Here is a 24,324-nt window from a genome sequence, read left to right on the forward strand (position 1 = left end):
CCCCAATACTTACTATCAAAGAAAAATACATGAATATTCTAAATGGCCTTGAATGCATTTATTTTATTTTAGGCAACAAACCTGTGCTAGTAAATATCTCTTGAGCCTGAGACTTTATTACTGCAAAATGTTATGTGTTCACTGTGAACTGAACAGTTACAAAGCCACAACTTATAAACTCGGACAAAAATGTTGGTTGTCTATTGAAATATATTTTTATTTTCACAATCAACAAACTAGATATAAAGTGTTTCTTTATCACCATTTCTCAAGTTTCCTGAAACTATAGAGTCATCTTGTGAGCAGTGCCCTCTGGATATTATTCAACAGTTTTTCATTTGACTGCACTCTAGTGATACTTTAATAACCTTGAAATAAAAATCATATCCCAGGATACCCTCCTTATAGCCTGTTCCTGAGGAAACCTGAAGATAAAAGAGAAAAAAAAAATCTTCCAAACACTTTGGGAGGTTTTTGATATGCTAGGATAACTATTCACAGCATATAGGGACCATTCATCAAGGAGGCTCATATCTATTCAAACAGACTCCAGTTAAACAAGCATCCTTGAAAGTACTCTCTCACCTTCAGTAAAGAACTGGGACACTTGATGCAAAAGAAGGGGATGAATCCTAGGTCCCATCATCAATTTTGCCCCTAATGTTTCCTAGGTTTTTTGTTGTTGTTGTTGTTAATCTTTCACATAAATGACAAAGTCACTCTCAAATTGAATAATTTAGAGGCTTCATGACGTATGCATACCCTCCTGAGCACAGATTATTATTGACAAATAATATTTTGCCCAATTTTTTTAATAAAGATGAACCTGGGTTATTTGCTATTGGTGATTATAATATCTTCTAGAGTCACTGAAATATTATTTTATAAGGCATTGTAGTAGATAACTTATTTTTTAGATATTAACATAAGGCTATTAAAATGAGATTGAACTTTTGCAACTATCAACAAAATTATTCATGCTTTTTTCCCCATAATTAAATGAAACTGGATTTGTATCAAAAGTTAATAAGAGAATATGGTGGCCTTTGGTGGCAGCTGCAACACGAAAACCAGGTGTTTTGGCTCTGTCTCCAGTGTTGCTCAGTCAACAGAGCTGCTGGAGCCTACTGCTTCAGGGAATTCAGTACCTTCTCATGCTGAGCAACTTTAGCCTACAAGGCAGCAGGCCACATAGGACCAGAAGACCACCACCCAGATTTGTGTCCAGAGACTCAACCATGGTGCATCATAGTCAAAGAACAACTAGCAATGATCCACAGACAAGATATACCATTATTAAAATCCCAGAACCTGCCAGGTGAGGCTGAAGCACCCCTCTGGACTCCAGAGACTAAGAAGGATAGCATTAGAAGGGTAGACAGGGGCGGCTACACTATGACCACCTACCTGTCCCCAAAGCTGACACACTGCTGATGAAGAGGGCCCCCTGGGCCTGCAAGTTATCCAGTGAGGACAAAAGGCCCAGGATGGATACCCAGCTTCCTTGTTATTGCAGGACACTTCCCAGGAGGCCCATCAGGTCTCACCACATGGGCATCACTGGAAGACTCTGTGGAGCTCAATAGGAGGAAAGTTGAAAAATTCACAAATACATGGACATTAAACTACACACTCCTAAGATAACAACTGATCAAAAAAAGAATCAAAATGATATCAAAAAATATCTTGAGACAAACAAAAATGGAACACAATGTACAAAAACTCATGGGATGCAGCAAAAGTAGTTCTAAGTGGTAAGGGTATAGTTATAAATGACTAAATTAAGAAAAAAAGAAAGACCTCAAATAAACAATCCAACAGTATATCTCAAGATATAAATTCAGGAGTTTCCATCCTGGTGCAGCAGAAACGAATCCAACTAGGAACCATGAGGTTGCAGGTTCTATCCCTGGCCTCGCTCAGTGGGTTAAGGATCTGGCATTGCCGTGAGCTATGATGTAGGTCACAGACACAGCTATAGCTCTGATTTGACCTCTATGCCTGGGAACCTCCACATGCCACGGATGCAGCTGTAAAAGGACAAAAGACAAAAAAAAAAGATATAAACTCATGCATAAAAAGTCAACTAATATTCGGCAAGAGAAATACTCAATGAGGAAAAGATAGTCTCTTTGATAAATGTTGTGAAAGCTTGGTACTCACACACAAAAGAATGAAACTGGATGTTTATTTTACATTACTCCCCAAAATTAACTTGAAATAGATTAAAGACTAAAATATGATACCTGGAACTCTAAAACTCCTAGAGAATGAACATAAAACATTGGGAAAGCTCCTTGAAATTGGCCTTGGCAATGATTTTTGAGTATGACACTGAAAGTTCAAGCAGCAAAGAAAACATAAACAACTTGGACTACATAAACCTAAAAAGCTTATGCAAAGCACAAGAACAATCAATAAAATGAAAGGGCAACTTATGGAATGGAAGAAAATATTTGCAAACTGTATCTCTGACAAGGAGTTAATATCCAAAATATCCAAGGAACTCGTAGAACTCAATAGAAAAAAAAATCTGAAAAAAAATATTTGCAAAGTGCCTAAATAAATATTTTTCAAAGATGAATGGCCAACTGGTACATGAAAAATGTAGCTGACATCACTTAATCATCAGGGAAATGCAAATCAAAATCTTAATGAGATATCAATCACATGTTAAAATGGCTATTATTAAAAACACAAGACAAAAAGTTCTGGCAAGGATGTGGAGAAAAGAGAACACTTTCACACTGTTGATGGGAATGCAAATTGGTACAACTACTATAGAAAACAGTATGGAGGGTCCTCAAAATATTAAAAAAAGAACTGTCAAAATATCTAGCATTTGCACTTCTGGGCATATGCCTCAAATGAAAAGAAATCACTATCTGGAAGAGGAATCTGCACCTCATGTTCATTACAGCATTATTTATGATGGCCAACACATGGAAATAAATACAAGTGTCAACAGACGAATGGAGATATAAAATGTGTTAGAGAGAAAGAGAGAGGGGAAAATTATTCAGTCACCTAAGAAAGAAGGAAATCTTGCCAGTTTTGATGACACAGATGAATCTTGAGGGTTAAACAGAAATAGGTCAGATAGAGAAAGTCAAATACAATACAATATCACTTATATGTGGAATCTGAAAAAATGAAACTCATAGAAATAGAGAGTAGGTGATAGTTGCCAAGTGAAGGGGGGGTAGAAGAAATGAATGAAAGTGATCAAAATCTACTACACATCATGGAGACTATGGCTATCAATGCTCCATAATATACTTTAAAGTTGCTAAGAGAGATCTTATGAGTTCTCACCGCAAAAAACAAAATGATCCTATGTGAGGTGATGGGTGTGTAAGTTAAATTTATTGTGGTTCTCAATATGTACATATTCTCGATATGTACATCATGTTGTCCAGCTTAAACTTGTACAGTGCTATATGCCAATTGCATCTCAGTAAATATGGGAAAATGTAAGCGCATAGTTTGTAAATATTTTTTCAAAAATTAAAATGTAATGATCACTGGAGAAAAGAAAAATTTGAGAAAGCATTAGGATAACTGTCTTCTAATTAGAATTATCTGATTACTTTATAATTTCTTCTTCAACCTGGGCACAAGAAAAGGTTTTCTAACTGTGACTTTACATTTACATATTTGATAAGGGCCAAGGAAGCTCTCATTGATTCAACCTTTCCACAGACAGCAGCTATTAACTCTAGAGTAAATTTTTAGAACTAAATAGTAAATCAACAAACGCACACACACACTTATTGGAATACACTGAAGAGTGATCTAAAAGTAGCAGAAACTTGAAAGAAATGCACCATTGGAAAAAGGAAATGGCAGTAGTGATTTCTCATTTTCACCATTTCTAGCCTGAAAGCAGGCTCTTCTGCACTTTACAAGGCAGCTAAAACACCAATAGACTAGAAAAATGTCACTGGAAAGTGAAAGTGGAAACTGGAAAGAGGGAAGTGCCAGAGATTGGAGGCACAAATTCCATGCATAAATTCTGCCTAAATATCTGGCCTCTTACTAAACCACAAGTGCTAAGGGCAGAGTCTTGGCTGGATACATAACTGAACTAAGATTTGACCTGTGTCAAAAATGCAGAAAAAGTAAAATTAAAACCATCAGTAGTCTTTTGTAAAAGTTTATCATGCATATAAGAACAGTTTGCCACCTAACAGCTTTCAAAAGTAAAAACTGATATGAAGCTCAAAGGCTTCATTAGGTTACAGGATGGCTTACAAAGTGAAAAGAAGGAAATTATTTACCCTTAACTGAGGTTAGTTATTACAGTGGGGGTGTCCAAACTTTTAGTTAAAAGTTTTTTAGGAAGATGACTTAAGTTTCTTTTGTGATTGTCAGAGGCATTTACAAGAAATAACCAAAGTTTTTTCCCTTATGTTCATAAGCTAGGTTTAGTTTTGCTTATGTGGTTTAAATGCTTTTATCTTCTCAGGGAATTCTTAAGTCTGGTCTCCCTTTTGCATTTATTTTTCATACCTGCTACTCAAAAGATTGAGTTTTCAATTTGAGAATAACTAAACGGGTTGCCTACTAAAAACAAAACAAAATTAAAATCTCTTTAGGGTAAAATAACAGACTCCAGATTCAACAAAAATATCTTTCATAACATACAGGATACAATCTAAAATTGCATAATATATAAAGAAACAGAAATGTGACCCATTCTTGAAATTAAAGATATTTTTTGAGACTGACTATATGGAGATCTGGATTTTTGAAATAGCAGACTAGGATTTGCTCCATGACATAAAGGAAGTTTAATTTATAATACCTGAAAGAGAATTTAAATTGAGAAATAAAAAATAAAAAGGAAACACCATAGCTAAAAAATGCGATATTCAAAATCTTAAAAGGCCAATAAAAATGCTCAATGGTGATACAGCAAAGTGGAGAAAACAAAGACCATGAACTTGAAGATAGACCCACAGAAATTATTAAAAACAAAACAGAATATTAGTAATATTTGGGTGCAATAGTAATACATGTCCTACAAGGAGAGAAAGAATGAGACAAAAATATGTTCAAAGAATAATCACGGAAATTTCCTCAAATTTGTTAATAGATACAAATTTATTTTCAGTGAGCTCTGGAAACCTCAAGTAGATCAAATATGAATAAAACTATGCCAAGACACACCATACTCAAAAACCGTAAATTAATGATGAACAAAATATCTAAATGCAATGAGAGCGAAGTGGTACCACGTATATACTGGATAATATTTCAAAGAACTCATGACACAATGGAATTTAGGGGATATTGGACCAACATCTTTATAGTGCTGACTGAAAAAGTAACATGTCCGCCCAGAATTCTATATACAATTAACAGATGTCCACAGAAAAAAGAAACAAAGGCATTGTGTTATGCACTAAAACTGAGAAAATGTATCATCAACCCATCTGAGCTGTAAGAAGGGCTAAGGGATTTTTTTTTAGGCTGAGAAGTAATGAAACAGATGGAAACTAGTGTATTCAAGAAGGAATGAAAACAAAGGCAATAACAGGAACATTAAAAAAGGAGTGTGATTCTGTGATTAATCTCATCTGAGAAGTGGGGACGTGGAGGCAGGGAAGAGGATGTTACTTGGAATTGAGTATTACATACTCCCAATTTCTTTAAAGCACCATTCCAAAAAGAAGTGAAAGTGTCATAGCCTGTTCCATGATACAGACAGGTATGTTTTAAGAGTGAAATTATTAAATTATTGTTAATATTAACACGATTATGAGACAATTTCTCCAACTGAAAATCGAGGAGCAAGAAATGGAGCTTGCTTGTGTGACTTTACAAGCTGCCCCTCAGCCATGAGATTTAGGATTTGGACAAGTTGAGAATTGAGAATTGATCATGATGGGAAGAGATATCCTTTTCAACTAACAAAGGCAGAAATGAAAATATGGTTTGAAAATGCCCTTTAAACCAGAAGAGCGACTAAATTCTATTTTGCAAACCAAGCATCTCTCTGTTAGAATTTTTAGGAACTTCATCCTGCTAATCAAAATGTACATATACATCCAATTCAAATCACCAGATTTTTTTTTAAAGGAATTACCACAAAAGAGATTTCCTCTTTTTTGAAATTATACCACTGAATTTTGAAAAGTACCAGACTTCTGCTCAATTTCTATAAATTTTTGTCTCGGTTTCTACACAGAATACCAGATGGTCAAAACCATTTTTTTCCTCTTTTATTTTGTTTATACTGCTGTAGTTACTACTTCCAGCTTGCTGCCATCTACAAATCTTAAAGCTGGGCTTTTTATCTGTCTTCCTCCTAGTTTTTGATTACATTTTTAACAAGATAGGGCTAAGACAAACACACACTCGAGGACTTTGCTAAAGACTACTCCACTTTGTAGTTTGATATTTATTAATATTCTTTAGGCATCTAGCTACAACACAACTTGATTTTTCTGTGAAAACCTATTACTTTTCTTTTGGCATCTTGTTCTTATCTTTAATATGGGATGGATTTTATAGCAGTGTTTCTCAAACCATTTGTGGTAATGGGCAGTTTTGCTTTTTAATTTCTGGTTCTCAGTGAGTGATCTCTGTTGTATAAAATACAATAAAAATGAAATGTAAAAAAATAAAATTGTTAGAAAACTGATATATAAAAGATAAATTAAACCAGAACCATTTTATTATTAGACTCAGCAGACAAAAAAAAAAAAACAAATTTCAAAATTGAGATCAAATATATAATAGGAAAAAAATAATTGTTGCCCAAAACTATACACATTATTCATTGAAACTGTGCAAATAGGTATTTAATATAGGAATTATTATTATAAATTTTTGTTTTTCTCTAACTTTAACTGAAGGTTATTATTAAAGTAACAATCCCCATATTAAACTCCAATATGAACATTTTAAGTCAATTCTGTGTTTGTCAATAATATGTTTAGTGTGACAGATCTATTTGCATTTTGCTTGTTAATTTATATAATTTAGATCAGATAAATGGCATCGCCACTCATAGAGATTAATGTCTGTCTTAACCTCAATGATTTGATTTCATATCCAGTCTCAGAGAGAGGTATGCTGACTGGACAGGAAGACAAGAATTTGAAGTAAAATTCATTTTTATTTGACAAAGTAAGTGCCTTTGTATTTTTTAAACTAAAAAAAAAAAAAAAAATCAGTATTGGGTTCCAACCATTAATCTCATAAATTTAATTGAAGTTACACTTTGATAAAGTAAAAGGATTTCATCTTTTTTTTTCTGGTTAAATTAAAATTATCCTATTACATTTGTATTTGGTGGTAAGTTTTCACAAATGTGCAAAATCAAGATTCCCTGAAGTAAGTGTGTGTATACTTTCTTCTAGGCATGGAAGTATTAAGATGATTTTAAAAATTCAAATACTCTGGTACCGGGCAAAACTATATTTGATGCCCTGATCAGTTAGCAATGCTAGACAGGAGATTTTAAAGTAAAATTAGCATTTCTTACCATATTATCTTACCAAATTTAAAGTGTGACTATCTGCTAGGAAATATTATTCTGGTATTTTATATGCAGACATTTAGACTGAATCGGAGACAAACATATCATTAATTCTCTCAGTCTCTTTCTGCACTCTAAAGAGCTAATCTCCAGGGTGCTAGCTGTCACAGTGCTGAGTCACTAATATATTTTGGCTTCACACTAGGAGAAACTACTTCACATCTGGCATTAAAAAGTATTCATGTTTCTTGCTTCTTTTGACAGTTCTTAGCAGAGTCTTTTAAATCATAATGTTTGTTTAAACATTTTTTAAAGATGTGCCCAAAATGCTTTTATTTTCATGTAGTTTATACATAAAATCATCTCATGTAGAAAACCAGAGGATACATGAGTTATACAAATTCCTCGTATCTATAAATTCTTGCCATTTGAATTTAAATCTTTTAATCTATCATGGCAATGAGGCTTATTATAATTGTCACAATTTTAATAAAATTATACCTAAAATGGAAAATTTCTGCTTGTGATTGACTTTTGATTATGGTCAGTATTCATTAAGAATCCAATCAGGACTGGGCAGACACTTTTCTGTGCTTTCATACAAGTTTGACCATATATGTATATATGAGGTTACTGTTGCTGCTGTAGCAAATTACCATCAATTTTGTGGCTTAAAAATCACATGCATTTATTATTTTTCAATTACAGAGGTCAGAAGTCTGACCTGGGTCTCCCTGGGCTAAAATAAAGGTGTTGGTAGAGCTGTGTTTCTTCCTGGGTTCTCTAGGAGAGAATCTGTTCCTATGTCTTTTCAAGCTTCTGGAGATCAATATATTCTTTGATTCATATGCCCATTTATTTGTCTTTCTGACATCATCACTGGGTCATGTCTTTTTCACACTGCCATCTTTCTAATTCACTCTTTCCTCTGTCAGCCTCTTCTTTTGAGGACCCTTGTGATTACATTGGGCCCAACCAGATAATTGTTTATAATCCTCCCATCCCAACATCAGCTGATTGGCAACATACATACATTCTATAGGAAATCCTAGTTCTCCTTTAACATGTAGCTTAACATATTCACAGGTTCTAGAGTTAATGTGGATATCTTAGGTGGGCGTTGTCCTGCTAATTACCATGCATTTTACTTTGGTTGTAATACCCACACAAGCACTGACACTGCTGAAGAATTATTAGATTCTTGCTAGTAGGGACCCTTCGGTCATTTTGTTCTAATAGGCAGAAGCCTCACTGGTAGCTAGGAAAATGTTTATGGAAGTTTTGTTGCTATTCCCCATGAAAATATGTGTTTATGATGTATATAGCTATGAAAATGTGTTGATAAAGTCTGTTGAAAACTTTGAGGTTTAATCTACATGGAGGCAGCTTTATTGATGAGGTATGTTTTGAGAAAGGAAATGTTTTGCTTTTCCATTTCCCTGCTTAGGTGTTGATTCTACTGAGAGAGAAAGAGAGACACGGACAGAGAAACAGTGGCAAAAAGAGAATTAACAGAAGAAAAGGTGACGAGAGATTGGAATGGAGACTTTATTACTGAGAATGACAAGGTTGGAGGAGTTAGGCTGAAAGGGAGGGAGGCGGAGCTCCCTAATCCTTATGACCAGATATAGGCAAAGTTTCCCATCCAGTCTCAAGTGGTGCTGGAAACTTCTCAAGGGAATCTATACTGATAGTACTCTGGGCTTGAGGGTACAGATTAGAGAACCACAGACCCTTAGGGCAACAGAGTGCTGGTTGCATACCAGATCTCCTCTGAGTCACCGTGGAGTAATTTTACCCCCATGTGGAGAAGTAAGAGTGGAGCAGGTGACCAGGCACAGTGACAGACTCTCCTGGTGGGACCCACCGCAGGGGGTTGGAAGCATTCCCTTCAGCCTCTCAAAGACCCCTCATTTCATTAGAAATACAAATCAACTTATTCACTCAAAACGTCAAAACCAGTTGTGAGTGAAAACAAGCTAGCATTTATATTTGACTATAAATACACATTTTTAGAAACCTACTAAAGTCAGTTATAAAAGTTGGTAATATTAAGTAGTATTTTAACCATCTCCAAATATGTTAGAAAATAGGCAAGGCAGATACCAGTAAACTGAACTGTTAGGAAGTAATTTTCAAAATAATCTACTCTACCACTTGTTCAAATAGTCTTCAGTTTCAATCTATTTATTTTCTTAATGGCTGCCTTACATATTTTTTGGAATACATAAATAGAATGTTGGTCTAAGCTATAGAAATATTGAGAGGAATCATTAAAAGTAATTATTTAAATATTCATAAATATGTTACTAATACCATTCATAAATGTGTTACTAATACCACTTTTCCTTTCCACCAGAATCTATAAATTACAAAGTACTTTCCCAATGAAACAAGGCATCAAAAATGTGCGTTAGAAGACCTTTCTCCTCTGGAGACCAGGGATAAGACCATCCACTTCTCAGAAACTAAGCAAAGGTTTCTTGAGATAAAGAATAAATAAATCTTCATACCAAGATAAGCAGAAAGTCATTTCCATTTGGCTGGAGCCAAACTTCCTAAGTTCAAATCCTGCCTCTACAATGCATGGCTTCAGGGAAATTACTGATTATCTCTGTGCCTCAGTTTCCTCAAGCTCTAAAAGGGTTATTATAAGGTCAGTTGTGTTGAATATGTAAAGCTTTTAGTACAGCAGCTGACATTTTGTAAGCTATTATAATATACGTTCTAAGTGGAATAAAGAAAGGCTCAGGGATTTTTAATGTCACATTGTTAGAAAAATCTAGAAATTGAGCTCAGGATTCTGATTCTTAACTCTAGTTCTATGTCTAATACTCAAGAACTATCTTCAAGGTATATGCTTCTAGAATTGAAACTACTTTTAAAGCTACATTGTTGGGAAAAAAAAAAAAAGCTACATTGTTGGGCTTGCATGAAGATGTACCTATACTGACATGAAATGTTCTTAAGCTATCCAGCCTTCTGGTTAACAACTATTTTAAGCACAAAAGTATAATTTGCTTCTGATGCCATATAACATTTATGATCTCAGTGACCTCCATCACCATTTCTGATGATATTCTCAAGATTTCACAGGATTCCACTGGAATTTTTACCTGTTGTTTGGGTTGTGATTTGTCACCTCTCCTGTCTTCTCCTGAGGTCAATTGTTAATTCGACCTGATTGTCTCCAGGCTGATATTTTCTCTCTGCTTGATTTGTCATAAACTTGGACAGAATCTGCTCTCAATCCTCTAATGCACCATTCATAAAAGATAATGATGTGATACAATAATTTTTTTTTTTTTTTGGTGTATTTCAGGGGAATTATAGCATGGTGCCTATAATAAGTTAAAATTGAATATGGGATTCTTTTATTTTTCTTGTCTTTTTCTTTTTCAAACATATTGATTGGAGTATAGCTGACTTACAATGTTGTATTAGTTTTAGGTGTATAGCAGGGTGAATCAGTTATACATATAAATATATCCATTCTTTTTCCTATATGTGTTATTATAAACTATTGAGTAGATTGTTATTTGGGGGGGGGTGAACCTGCAGCATGTGGAAGCTCTCTGGGTCAGATATTGAACCCATGCCACAGCAGTGACCCAAGCTGCTGCACTGACAACCCCAGATCCTTAACCCACTACACCACAGGAGCACTCCAAGTATGTGATTTTTCTTGATCCCAACTTGCTGTCTCCTTACAGAAAACTTCTTCCCATCTCCTATCTCCCTGGTGTACTAGAAAGCTCCAAATTTTGTTTTGCATGCCAAACAGAAGGCAAATCACCTAACTTCAAAACTGATACCTCACATCATGGGTTAGTAGAGAAATTAATTTTTAGTGTCACTTTATATTAATTAAACTAGATATTGGGGCCATAAACATAATCATGATAGACAGACTTTGCCCCCATGGAAACAAATTTTAAAATTTATATTATTTTTACTGTTCATGGATTTTTGTAAGGTATTGACCATTTATCTATCTAGTAACAAAATAATATAAAACAATTTTAATATGAAATAGTTAAATCTTGATCTTATTGTAGGAAGGAATGCAAAGAAACTAATATTTATCAATTTCCAGCAGTGTGATTCTTCTCCATCTGAGAGAAACTTTTATGAGTGGAAAAAAAATTATGTGCAGTTATTTGAGAGATAAATTACCATTATTTTATGAAAGTGACACTTCATTAAAAATGCTTCAACTGAGCTTTAAATTCAAATCAAAATATCATTATTTTATTCACTTTATTTATAACTTAGATAACTTAAATTTCTTCAGATACCTTAAATTAATTTTTAAAATACAATATGTTCAATTTTATCTTTAAATATTTAAAATACCAACATAAAAGCAATTTTTTTCCCAAAATTTAAACAAATTTTGTACATCTAATAAATAAACCATCTAAGCTTAGTGGTCCAGATTTCTTTCAACCATGTCAATATTCCTTTAAACATTGTCTAGATGGTATGATACCAACTTTGTTTCTGTTACTTAACTAGACATTTTAAAATTGAAATCTCAAGGCCGATTTTTCAGAATCTCTAAGATGATGCCTTTTTGTATAGGCATTTCAATACCACAAGTATGTATTCTTATCCAATGGTTTAAATCATATCCCTAATCTTACCAGTAAATAATTAAAATCATGAGTTTATTTACTTTTATATTCCTTGTATTTAATAATTAATCTCTCCAGGACTGAGAGTTAGGTCCATAAAATTGTTTTATCTTCTCTGCCAAGTTGAAGACAAGAGACAATTATCTGTTCGAAACTTGAGGCCAGAATGTTGAACCTAAGAGCAATTTATGTCCATGGTGATTTGACTTACCAATGGACAAATAGGGTCCAATAAGAATGTGGGAATAGGAGACTGTAAGTTATAGCTATATATTTATAAATATATGGAAACATTGTAATTTCCATGAAAGTTTCTGCCATAAATCACCTTTCTTCTCAAATTTTTTTTTTTTTTAATTTGGGTTGGAGACATTCTCTACCCACCTCTAACAGCACTAAATACACACACACATGCACACACATACATGTGAAAGCTAACCTGCTTCCCTAAACTCGTAATTATAATTTCATTGAATTGTGAATTAACATGATATTATTCAAGTCTAACCAGACAAAAAATTCTCATAGCTATTTTCATGTGAACTAAGGGTTCCGCAGACCTCAGGTCTCTTCTGGCCTGGGGCAAGGGGCGATCATAGCACCAAAATCATGCTTGTTGGCACATTTATGGGTGTGGAGTTTTGCATATATTGGATGATTTGAGCTTTCTAAGTTTAGTGAGGTATATATTGTTAACCTGTCTTCAAATATTAGGAGGGAGCCTCAGAAAATCTAAATAATTTACACCGTCTCCTAAAGCCAAAGAGCTGTCAGCAGGGATAGAAGCCCAAGTTGTTCTGGCTCAAAATCAAGATCCTTTTGCTACAACACTTGGCTTTGTTTTTTTTAAGACCATCATTGATATATTTACTGAGATGCTATATTCTATGCACAGATTTTTCGGGAAGACACAAAGACCTCACAGTCTGGTGAGGCTACATGGCTAAGGTGGGCGCTGTAATACTACAATGGTTCTGAGTACAAAGGAAAGGCTGTGGTTAACATGGAGGTCTATATAATCAGTCTGTGAGGGTGATATTTGAGCAGCACTGTGTAGTCTGGGTCTTAGAAATGGGGTATCCTTCAATTTTAATATTTAGTTTACTTGTAGTATGACTTGGGGCAAGTGGCCTGGACATTTTGAGCCATAGTTTCATCTGTAAAATGAGAATATCATCCTAGTCTGCAGTTTTCTTCTAAGGACATGTTATATAGTGTGTATGTTTCCATGTGTTTAAAAATGTGTACTTTTATGATTTATTTTAATGACATCCACAAATTTTTATCATTTCCATATATATACTTGTTTTTTTGTCCCCTCTGTGCAATTCAATAAGCAATTCCTATTGTACGTGATTTTTAAAACATAATTTTGCCAATACTACTCCGCTTAGAAACAGGACATGATGAAGCAAGCCAGGCTAAATTACTTAGAAAGTAAAAATACAAAATACGTCAAATTAAGCTTAATATTATCAATTTCAAGTGCACAGTAGTTACATATTTTCAATATTTAGTCTTTGTTCCAAGACCAAGTCACTTTATAGCATCCAACATATGCATGATCTTTCTCTCTTCCATAAACATTTCTTTCATTGAAGCTCACCTTTTCTGAACTCCTAAAAATTCAGTGTTCTAATTCGCAAATACACATTTTGGTACCATAATATATCTGTATTTTCTTTGTAAATGTGTATTGATTTTTTTCTCTTCAAAGCAAGTCTTTAAAAGCATGGTAATTTTTTTCTAGCAGAAAAATGGTCTTTAGCAAGACAATTTTGTTTTTTTTTTTTTTTTTTTTTTTTTTTTTTTTTTTATTAAATTTTATTTTATTTTCCCACTGTACAACAAGGGGGTCAGGTTATCCTTACATGTATACATTACAATTACAGTTTTTCCCCCCACCATTTCTTCTGTTGCAACATGAGTATCTAGACATAGTTCTCAATGCTATTCAGCGGGATCTCCTTGTAAATCTATTCTACGTTGTGACTGATAAGCCCAAGCTCCCGATCCCTCCCACTCCCTCCCTCTCCCATCAGGCAGCCACAAGTCTCTTCTCCAAGTCCATGATTGATTTTCTTTTCTGAGGAGATGTTCATTTGTGCTGGATATTAGATTCCAGTTATAAGTGATGTCATATGGTATTTGTCTTTGTCTTTCTGGCTCATTTCACTCAGGATGAGATTCTCTAGTTCCATCCATGTTGCTGCAAATGGCATGATGTCATCCTTTTTAATGGCTGAGTAGTATTCCATCGTGTATATATACCACATCTTCCGAATCCAATCCTCTGTCGATGGACATTTGGATTGTTTCCATGTCCTGGCTATTGTGAATAGTGCTGCAATGAACATGCGGGTGCATGTGTCTCTTTTAAGTAGAGCTTTGTCCGGATAGATGCCCAAGAGTGGGATTGCAGGGTCATATGGAAGTTCTATGTATAGATTTCTAAGGTATCTCCAAACTGTTCTCCATAGTGGCTGTACCAGTTTACATTCCCACCAACAGTGCAGGAGGGTTCCCTTTTCTCCACAGCCCCTCCAGCACTTGTTATTTGTGGATTTATTAATGATGGCCATTCTGACTGGTGTGAGGTGGTATCTCATGGTAGTTTTGATTTGCATTTCTCTTATAATCAGCGATGTTGAGCATTTTTTCATGTGTTTGTTGGCCATCTGTATATCTTCTTTGGAGAAATGTCTATTCAGGTCTTTTGCCCATTTTTCCATTGATTGATTGGTTTTTTTGCTGTTGAGTTGTATAAGTTGCTTATATATTCTAGAGATTAAGCCCTTGTCAGTTGCATCATTTGAAACTATTTTCTCCCATTCTGTAAGTTGTCTTTTTGTTTTCTTTTGGGTTTCCTTTGCTGTGCAAAAGCTTTTCAGTTTGATGAGGTCCCATGGGTTTATTTTTGCTCTAGTTTCTATTGCTTTGGGAGACTGACCTGAGAAAATATTCATGATGTTGATGTCAGAGAGTGTTTTGCCTATGTTTTCTTCTAGGAGTTTGATGGTGTCCTGTCGTATATTTAAGTCTTTCAGCCATTTGGAGTTTATTTTTGTGCATGGTGTGAGGGTGTGTTCTAGTTTCATTGCTTTGCATACAGCTGTCCAGGTTTCCCAGCAATGCTTGCTGAATAGACTTTCCTTTTCCCATTTGATGTTCTTGCCTCCCTTGTCAAAGATTAATTGACCATAGGTGTCAGGGTTAATTTCCAGATTCTCTATTCTGTTCCATTGGTCTGTCTGTCTGTTTTGATACCAGTACCACACTGTTTTGATGACTGTGGCTTTGTAGTATTTCTTGAAGTCTGGGAGAGTGATGCCTCCTGCTTGGTTTTTGTTTCTCAGGATTGCTTTGGCGATTCTGGGTCTTTTGTTGTTCCATATAAATGTTTGGATTGTTTGTTCTAGTTCTGTGAAAAATGTCATGGGTAATTTGATAGGGATTGCATTGAATCTGTAGATTGCTTTGGGTAGGATGGCCATTTTCACAATATTGATTTTTCCAATCCAGGAACATGGAATATCTTTCCATTTTTTTACATCTTCTTTGATTTCTTTGATTAAGGTTTTATAGTTCTCGGCATATAGGTCCTTTACCTCTTTGGTTAGGTGTATTCCGAGGTATTTGATTTTGTGAGGTACAATTTTAAAAGGTATCGTATTTTTGTATTCCTTTTCTAATGCTTCATTGCTGGTATACAGAAATGCAACTGACTTCTGAATGTTAATCTTATATCCTGCCACTTTGCTGAATTTATTAATCAGTTCAAGGAGTTTTGGGGTTGAGTCCTTAGGGTTTTCTAGGTATAGAATCATGTCATCTGCATACAGTGACAGTTTGATCTCTTCTCTTCCTATATGGATGCCTTTGATTTCTTTTGTTTGTCTAATTGCTGTGGCTAAGACTTCCAAAACTATGTTGAAGAGCAGTGGTGAGAGTGGGCATCCCTGTCTTGTTCCAGATTTGAGTGAGAAGGCTTTCAGTTTTTCCCCATTGAGGATTATATTTGCTGTGGGTTTATCATAAATGGCTTTGATTATATTCAGGAATGTTCCCTCTATACCCACTTTGGCGAGGGTCTTGATCATGAATGGATGTTGAACTTTGTCAAATGCTTTTTCTGCATCTATTGAGATGATCATATGATTTTTGACTTTTTTTTTGTTAATGTGGTGTATGATGTTGATTGATTTGCGTATGTTGAACCATCCTTGTGAACCTGGGATGAACCCAACCTGGTCATGGTGTATAATTTTTTTGATATGTTGTTGGATTCGGTTGGCTAAGATTTTGTTGAGAAGTTTTGCATCTATATTCATCAATGATATTGGGCGATAGTTTTCTTTTTTGGTGGTATCTCTGCCTGGTTTTGGAATGAGGGTGATGGTGGCCTCATAGAATGTCTTTGGGAGTATTCCTTCTTCTTCAACCTTTTGAAAGAGTTTAAGGAGGATGGGCACCAATTCCTCTTTATATGTTTGATAGAATTCACCTGTGAAGCCATCTGGTCCTGGGCTTTTATTTGTAGGGAGTGATTTTATGACCTCTTCAATTTCATTTCTAGTGATTGGTCTGTTCAGTTGGTCTGTTTCTGCTTGATTCAGTTTTGGCAGGCTGTAAGATTCTAGAAAATTGTCCATTTCTTCCAGATTGTCAAACTTATTGCCATATAGTTGTTCATAGTATTCTCTTATGGTTTTTTGTATTTCTGCTGTATCCGTTGTGATTTCTCCTTTTTCATTTATAATTTTGGTGATTTGGGTTCTTTCTCTCCTCTTTTTAGTGAGTCTGGCCAGGGGTTTATCAATTTTGTTCACCTTTTCAAAGAACCAGCTCTTGGTTTTATTAATTTTCTCTATTGTTTTTTGAGTCTCTATTTTATTGATTTCTTCTTTGATCTTTACAATTTCCTTCCTTCTGCTGACTTTAGGACTTCTTTGTTCTTCTTTTTCTAATTCATTTAGGTGGAGGGTTAAGTTGTCAATTTGGGATCTTTCTTCTTTTTTGAGAAAGGCCTGGATTGCTATAAATTTCCCTCTGAGCACTGCTTTCGCAGCATCCCATAGATTTTGAGAGGTTATGTCTTCATTATCATTTGTTTCAAGATAGTTTTTAATTTCCTTCTTGATTTCCTCATTGACCCATTGGTTTTTTAGTAGCATGTTGTTTAGTCTCCATGGAGTAGGTTTTTTCTCTTTCCTTTTCCCATGGTTGATTTCTAATTTCATGGCATTGTGGTCAGAGAAGATACTTGAGATAATTTCTATGCTCCTAAATTTATTGAGATTCGCTTTATGTCCCAATATGTGGTCGATTCTTGAGAATGTTCCATGAGCATTTGAGAAGAATGTGTATTCTGATTTTTTTGGATGTAGTGTCCTGAAGATATCAATTAAGTCTAACTTTTCTATTGTTTCCTTTAGGATCTCTGTTGCTTTATTGGTTTTCTGTCTAGAGGATCTGTCCATTGATGTGAGGGGGGTATTTAGGTCTCCTACTATGATTGTATTCTCATCAATATCTCCCTTTATGTCTGTTAATATTTGTTGTATGTATCTGGGTGCTCCTATGTTTGGGGCATATATGTTGATGATAGTAACATCCTCTCCTTGGATGGATCCCTTAATCATTAAATAGTGTCCTTCTTTGTCTTTCTTTATGTCTTTTGTTTTAAAGTCTATTTTGTCTGATATGAGCGTTGCAACTCCTGCTTTTCTGTCATGTCTATTGGCATGAAATACTTTTCCCCAGCCTTTCACTTTCAATCTATATGTATCTTTTGTCCTAAGGTGAGTTTCTTGTAGGCAGCATATTGAAGGTTTTTGCCGTTTTATCCACTCAGCCATTCTGTGTCTTTTGATTGGGGCATTCAGTCCATTGACATTTAAGGTGATAATTGATAGATGATTATTTATTGCCATTTGATCCTCGTGTTCCAGTTGATTCTATGGTTCTCCATTCTTCTTTTTTTTTTTTTTTGGTTGGATGGTCTCCTGTTATTATCTGCTTGAGTGTATTTTTTTTTTTCATTTTTTGCAAATGCAATATTTGGTTTTGGCTTGTGGTTGCCCTGTTTTTTAAGTATAGCAAGACAATTTTGAATGCCACACAGAAAACAGCTTCTTTTGTGCTAATTGTCTTTATGTAAAAGTGCTTCAGAGGAGCCTATGGTTCACTTTTCCCACCTTAATTCAATCATTAGTAGTGATTCCTTTGGTCCTCCAAATTTCCTTTTATCAGTGAAGGAACACCATCTGGTACCAAACGACAATAAAATCAGACCACACAGAACACTGCAGGGGAGACTCCCTTCAACCTCCCCCTCCCATCCAACATCTGCTTTTCTCTGCTGTTTGCTGTGAATTTTGAAGCAAAAAGAGGGAACCATGGTAGTAATTTGAACTAGGTTAAGCAATTTCGATGTTTGATGAAGACATCTGTAGTGAGGATTTCAAATCATCAGTATAATCAGAGTTTGCTTATGTTAAAATTCCATGTCTTAGACACTGAATTTATATAGTTCTTGAGAATCATTCTTTGAAACTTATTTTCCAGTAGTTAATTAAGTATCTCTTATTTACTGGTGGTGATAAATTAAATTTTGGCTAGGTAAGGTTTGTTTTGTATTACATATTCTGAAGAAGTTAAGTCTGAGCTAATGGAATTTGTTTGTTTATGATTAAGAATATGCTAGCAAGAGTAATCACATGCATCAAGTACCAGTATATAACCACAAGTCAATATGACACCCATTGTACGGTGAAATAAATATATTGCAATTCTATTTATTTAACTTATAATCAAGTGACTCCTAAAATAACAATTATATTTCTCCTGAAATTTCAACTAGTCTTTGTTAAGGTTAATTATTAATTTTTCCATATGTATGGTTAAGCAAATACACACACATATATATAGTATGGTAGTTACTCTCACACATATGTATATATAGTATGGTAGTAACACACCCTCTCTCTCTCTCTCTCTCTCTCTCTCTCTCTATATATATATATATATATACTTGTATGATAGTAACAACTTATTAAGGATGAAAGATTATATTTTAATAAAAGGATATTCTTGAAGATATAAGGATATAAAGCAATTAAATTTCTAGAGTTGAAAAGATGCATATCTGTGCATTTGATCTACAGGTTTTGAGTTTATTGGTAACAGTTTGGTGCCAGCTTATATATATGAAGAAGGAATGAAGGAGAGAAAGAGGGAGAGGTGGACAGAGGAAAGAAAGAAAGAGAGACAGAGAAAAGGGTAGGGAGAGAGGAGAAAGGAGAGAAAAAGAAAGAATATGACTGGTTGAAGAAGGGATTTGAGCCAGAAAGCCGGATATGGGATCTTCTACTCATTTAGTTATGCCATCTTGATCTAGACAAGGAACTTTTATGAATTTGTTTCATTATCCTAAAATGGAGATAATTAAACTCATTTTGGACTTCTGTGATTCTGAAAAGTTAGGTAGGTAAAGTAATTCTTTCCCCTTGATCAGAACTAAGAATTGGGTACATTACTGGGCAGAATCTGGTAACATCTCCTCTAACATCTAACTGAATCCTTAAGAAATATGGATCCCAGATAGGCCATGAGAAACACAATAATCACTCTCCAAGTAAGGGAGCAACATGGCCCACATGTCTGAAGGCCTGATGTATGGGGTGGGACAGAGAAGAGACAAGTTGCTGAAGGAAGTCATTTTCTAGGAAAAGACAACAGAGCCCCAAGAGACAGCCCAATCAGCATGGTACGAGTGTGTGAAATACTGCAGGGAGGGGGAAATCACTGTTTTATGGGTATAATTTATCCTGGAATAAAGCTTATTTTTTCTGAGTCATCTGAGAAAAAGAAGGCTATGAACATTTAATTATATCCTTAAGGCCCAACATTTCTGGTCTGGGTTTTTCTTCATAGAAGAGTTGGGTATGGAAATGGAAACATGTTTCCCATTAATTTTTGAAGGAAGTAAACACCTGAATTCTGGAGGCTGGATGATTTGAGAGAAATAATTAATGTCAGTTAGAGACAACAATGGTGAACCAAGCAAATTCACCGATGGACATTAAAAAGGGCCCAGTGACATAGGATTGCTGGCCTCAGCAGAGTGGTTTTGTCCTCTTTGAAATTACAAACCAATGAAGAAAATGGCAGAAGGATGTTGCCAAGGGGAATAGGGAGAGTGGCATACAAACCAGAAGAAGGTGTATGGTTAGGACGCAGTAGCAAGTATCTCTGTGTCAATTTCCCTCTTTGAGGGGCTCCCAGGGATAACTAAGGAGAAAAGAAGAGCCTCTGCTGACAGTCCTGACAGTTGTTTTGGGGTCAGTCAATTAAGATAATTTAGAGATAAACATAAAATTAGTTACCGAAGATCAAAATTGATGCACACTTGTAAATGTTTTACATGTAAATTAACACTGGATGGCAGAAATCCCAATATATTCACTATGTTTCAGGAATGTTTTCAAATAGATGAATTAAATTTTAACATCCATTATTTGTAAACTATTTTTAATACTCCAGAATGTAGACCACTCAAATATCCAAAATCACAACGCTATATACACACATTTGTGTAGGAAGAGAGAAAGTGGAAAAACAAAGAACATTTCTATTTTATTAAAAAAAATGTTTTTAAGCCCATGCTGATTCTCTCAGAACTTCTCAGGATCAGGCCTCAGGTCAATGCCACCCTTTCTTTCCCTAGCTAACAGAAGACCCCAAAGCAGAATTGAAATTCTCAAGTTTTGTTTTCTCAGCCAGAAATGAGCTTTCTAGAGCTAGGAATGCTTCCAGCTTCAAGTAATAGACATTCCAAGCAGTCTATTACTTACTATTACTCTATTACAATATGGATTTATTTTTTCTAAGATAATAAAAAAATCTTGAGGTAGGCAGATGCTAGTAGTGATTCAATGATTCTGTGAGGTGAGGGTGGCAGGTCATAGTCTCATGGTAACAAAATGGCTGCCAGTACCAAGACATTACATTCACCCCCAGGACAGAAGGGATAAAGGAAGTGTTGGCAATAGATGGATCAATTTCTTTACCAGGAAAGCAAAAGCTTTCCCAGAAAAATTATAGCAGGATTTTTATTATGTCTCATTGGACAGAAATGTAGTATCTGACAGTTCTTAGCTATGAGAGTCTAGAAATAGGAGAATTTGTTATTTTTATCTCCTTAGAGAGGTAGGCGAGGAGAAAAAGGATTAAGAGAGGATACAAGATTAGCCAGCCAAAAATGTTTACCTTAGCACCCACCCCCAACCTCAAGACACATTAACAGTTTTTTTTAAAGTAAGTTTGTTGAATAAATAGCATGAACAAAAGCTCTGACACTTATTTCCAAGCAGTGTGCATATTCCAAACCCTTCTAATATAAGGTCTGGACCCACCACTGATGTCCCCATTCCATTCTCTCCACTTTCAAAATCAACACTGCGTTTGTGTGTGTGTGTGCGTGTGTGTGTGTGTGTGTGTGTGTGCGCGCGTCTGTAAGAGAAAGAGAGAGAGAGAGATATTACTCCTTTTCATCATTTAAGCTAGATGTTCACCAATTCTATTTCCTTTAACTGATCAGATTACATCCCTCAACATCCCCAACTTCCCATAGAATATGGTGTGAGCAATATGACTAGGTTTTGGACCATACAATTTGGAGAGAAATAATGTCCTGAAAAATCCTCATGAAAAATCCCCTCTCTTTCTCTCACCCTTGAAACTGGGAGTGCAGAACTTCAAGATGGCAGAGTGAAAGACTGTAAGGGCATAGAATCTCTGTCACTGGGAGAGAGCTGCTGACCTGCACTCATCTGTGATGTGAGCTAGAAAAGCCACAATCTGAGGGGTACTTGTTCCAGCAGCTGGTGTTACTTATGCTATTTAATATAAATGGTGCATTCTCATGTTTAGTTTTTCCTTAATGTCCAGATAACTTGATGATTGCTTGTTATTAGGGGATTATTATCAGCAAAATAACAGGTGAAGAAATATGTGCTGATATAATTAAAATTGAATACAGCTTTTATGATATAATTAATGTGTTTATAAGGACTCCTCAGGAGGTTACAATTTAACAAGTAGGTAGGCAAACCTCTTAAATAACTTGGTAACCACCAAGATTAGACAGTTTTTTTTTTTAATTAGAGAAGGAAGTAAAAATCTCCTTTTACAATCACTAGACACAATACATCAGAGTGTCTGGTAATTGTCAATAGATTTAACAACATTGTCTTTACATAATCGAGAAGTAAATATTATTTTAAGACTGTTAATCAAATGAAAAAAGATCAATCTATCATCTCAGATAGTCCGATCTGATAGAAACTGAGTTCTGCCATAGCAACAATTCCTTTGGAGGTAGTGCAACCCAGAGCAAAGTGAATTCTTCCTCGCCACCGAGCTAAGGCTACTACCTTTAAATTGTCATACTTGGGATTTCCAGGTTTCTTACTTGTTCCCTTTTTAATTTCACAGTTTTGTTAAAAGAACAAATGTTTTTTCTCCCCTTTAACACCTGGAGATTTCCTAATTAGCCTCCGGGTCCCAGAATAACTGTAATCTTCTGCCTGAAGCATTTCTGATTCCTGATTTTCTTTAAGCAGTGCTGTCTGCTCTCTACATTGGGCTGTTAAAACAAATTGTACATGCTTCCTCAGCACTTAAAACTTATATGATCTATGCCTGCTTTCATCCAAAGATAGTTCCATTTAATCCTGAAATCTTGAATACAGAAAGAAGTAATTTATTTGCTCACTTGATTTATAGCCCCAAATAAGAGGAGTTTGGATCTTTCATAGTCCCATGACAGAACAGGATCATATTCAAAGTATAGAAAGAAAAGTAATTGTATATATTTATGTGTGTGTATGTATACATTTAAATAAGCATTTGTATTCTCCCATCTAAATGTTAAAATTGAATTTTTTGTTACATCCTTTTCTTTCTTTTTTTTTTTTTTTTTTTTTTTTTTTTTTGGTCTTTTTGTCTTTTGTTGTTGTTGTTGCTGCTATTTCTTGGGCCGCTCTCGTGGCATATGGAGGTTCCCAGGCTAGGAGTTGAATCGGAGCTGTAGCCACCGGCTTACACCAGAGCCACAGCAACGCGGGATCCGAGCCGCGTCTGCAACCTACACCACAGCTCACAGCAACGCCGGATCGTTAACCCACTGAGCAAGGGCAGGGACCGAACCCGCAAGCTCATGGTTACTAGTCGGATTCGTTAACCACTGCGCCACGACGGGAACTCCTGTTACATCCTTTTCTAATTTATTAAGATTTAAAATTTCACAAGCTAATATCTGTCTTATACACTAGTTTCATTTTCTGACTCATCCATTTTCTCATAAGCAATTACTAGTATGAATTGAGAAATAATTTTCTCTTCTTTTTTTAGTCAATATTATGTTTCTGATGTTATATAAGTTCTGGACCCAATTTCCAACGGATGTGGGAAGGATTTCCCCATACCCCAAAGAAACTCAATTCAACTCAATTCCAACACTATATACCCAGAGAGAACATCAGACTCCATAGGAAAAGGGCCTGATCCAACCACCTCTATTTCAGTTGCCAATCAGAAGCCTATGTTGTCACCTGTGCTTCAGACCAAATGCTCCAAACTGGAGGCTCAAACAGCTCCTCCAACCCAGGGTGCCAATTCAAAGTCCAGGCTATTTATTCCCTGTACTTCTGGCTAACTGGCTATAAATCAGAGATTCCCATAACCTCCTGCTTGGGCTTAATTTGCTAGAGAAGCTCAGAGAACTCAGGAATCCTATTTACTCATTAGTTTACCAGTTTATTTCAAAAGACATTAAAGATGAGGAATCAACAGCCAGATGAAGAGATTATAGAGGCCGAAACACTGAATGATGAACAATAGAGCTGTGTCCTCTTAGAGTTTGGGCCCAGCATGGGAGCATGTGAAAAGGTTCTGGTTTCCCAACCTAACCAACCTGGAAACTCTCTCCGAACAATTCTTCTTCTTCTTTTTCTTTTCTTTTCTTTCTTTTTTTTTTTTAAATGGAGGTTTCATCATACAGACATGGATGATTAACTCCCTGACCAAAGGTGACCAAGTCGCCTCCATGTTCTCTCCCCTTCCCAGAAATCAGCGATAGGACTGATAGCTCCTACCCTTTATTTAGGGGTGGCTGCAAAAGTCACCTCATTAACA

This window comes from Sus scrofa, chromosome 1, assembly GCF_000003025.6.
Source record: "Sus scrofa isolate TJ Tabasco breed Duroc chromosome 1, Sscrofa11.1, whole genome shotgun sequence".
NCBI lineage: Eukaryota > Metazoa > Chordata > Mammalia > Artiodactyla > Suidae > Sus > Sus scrofa.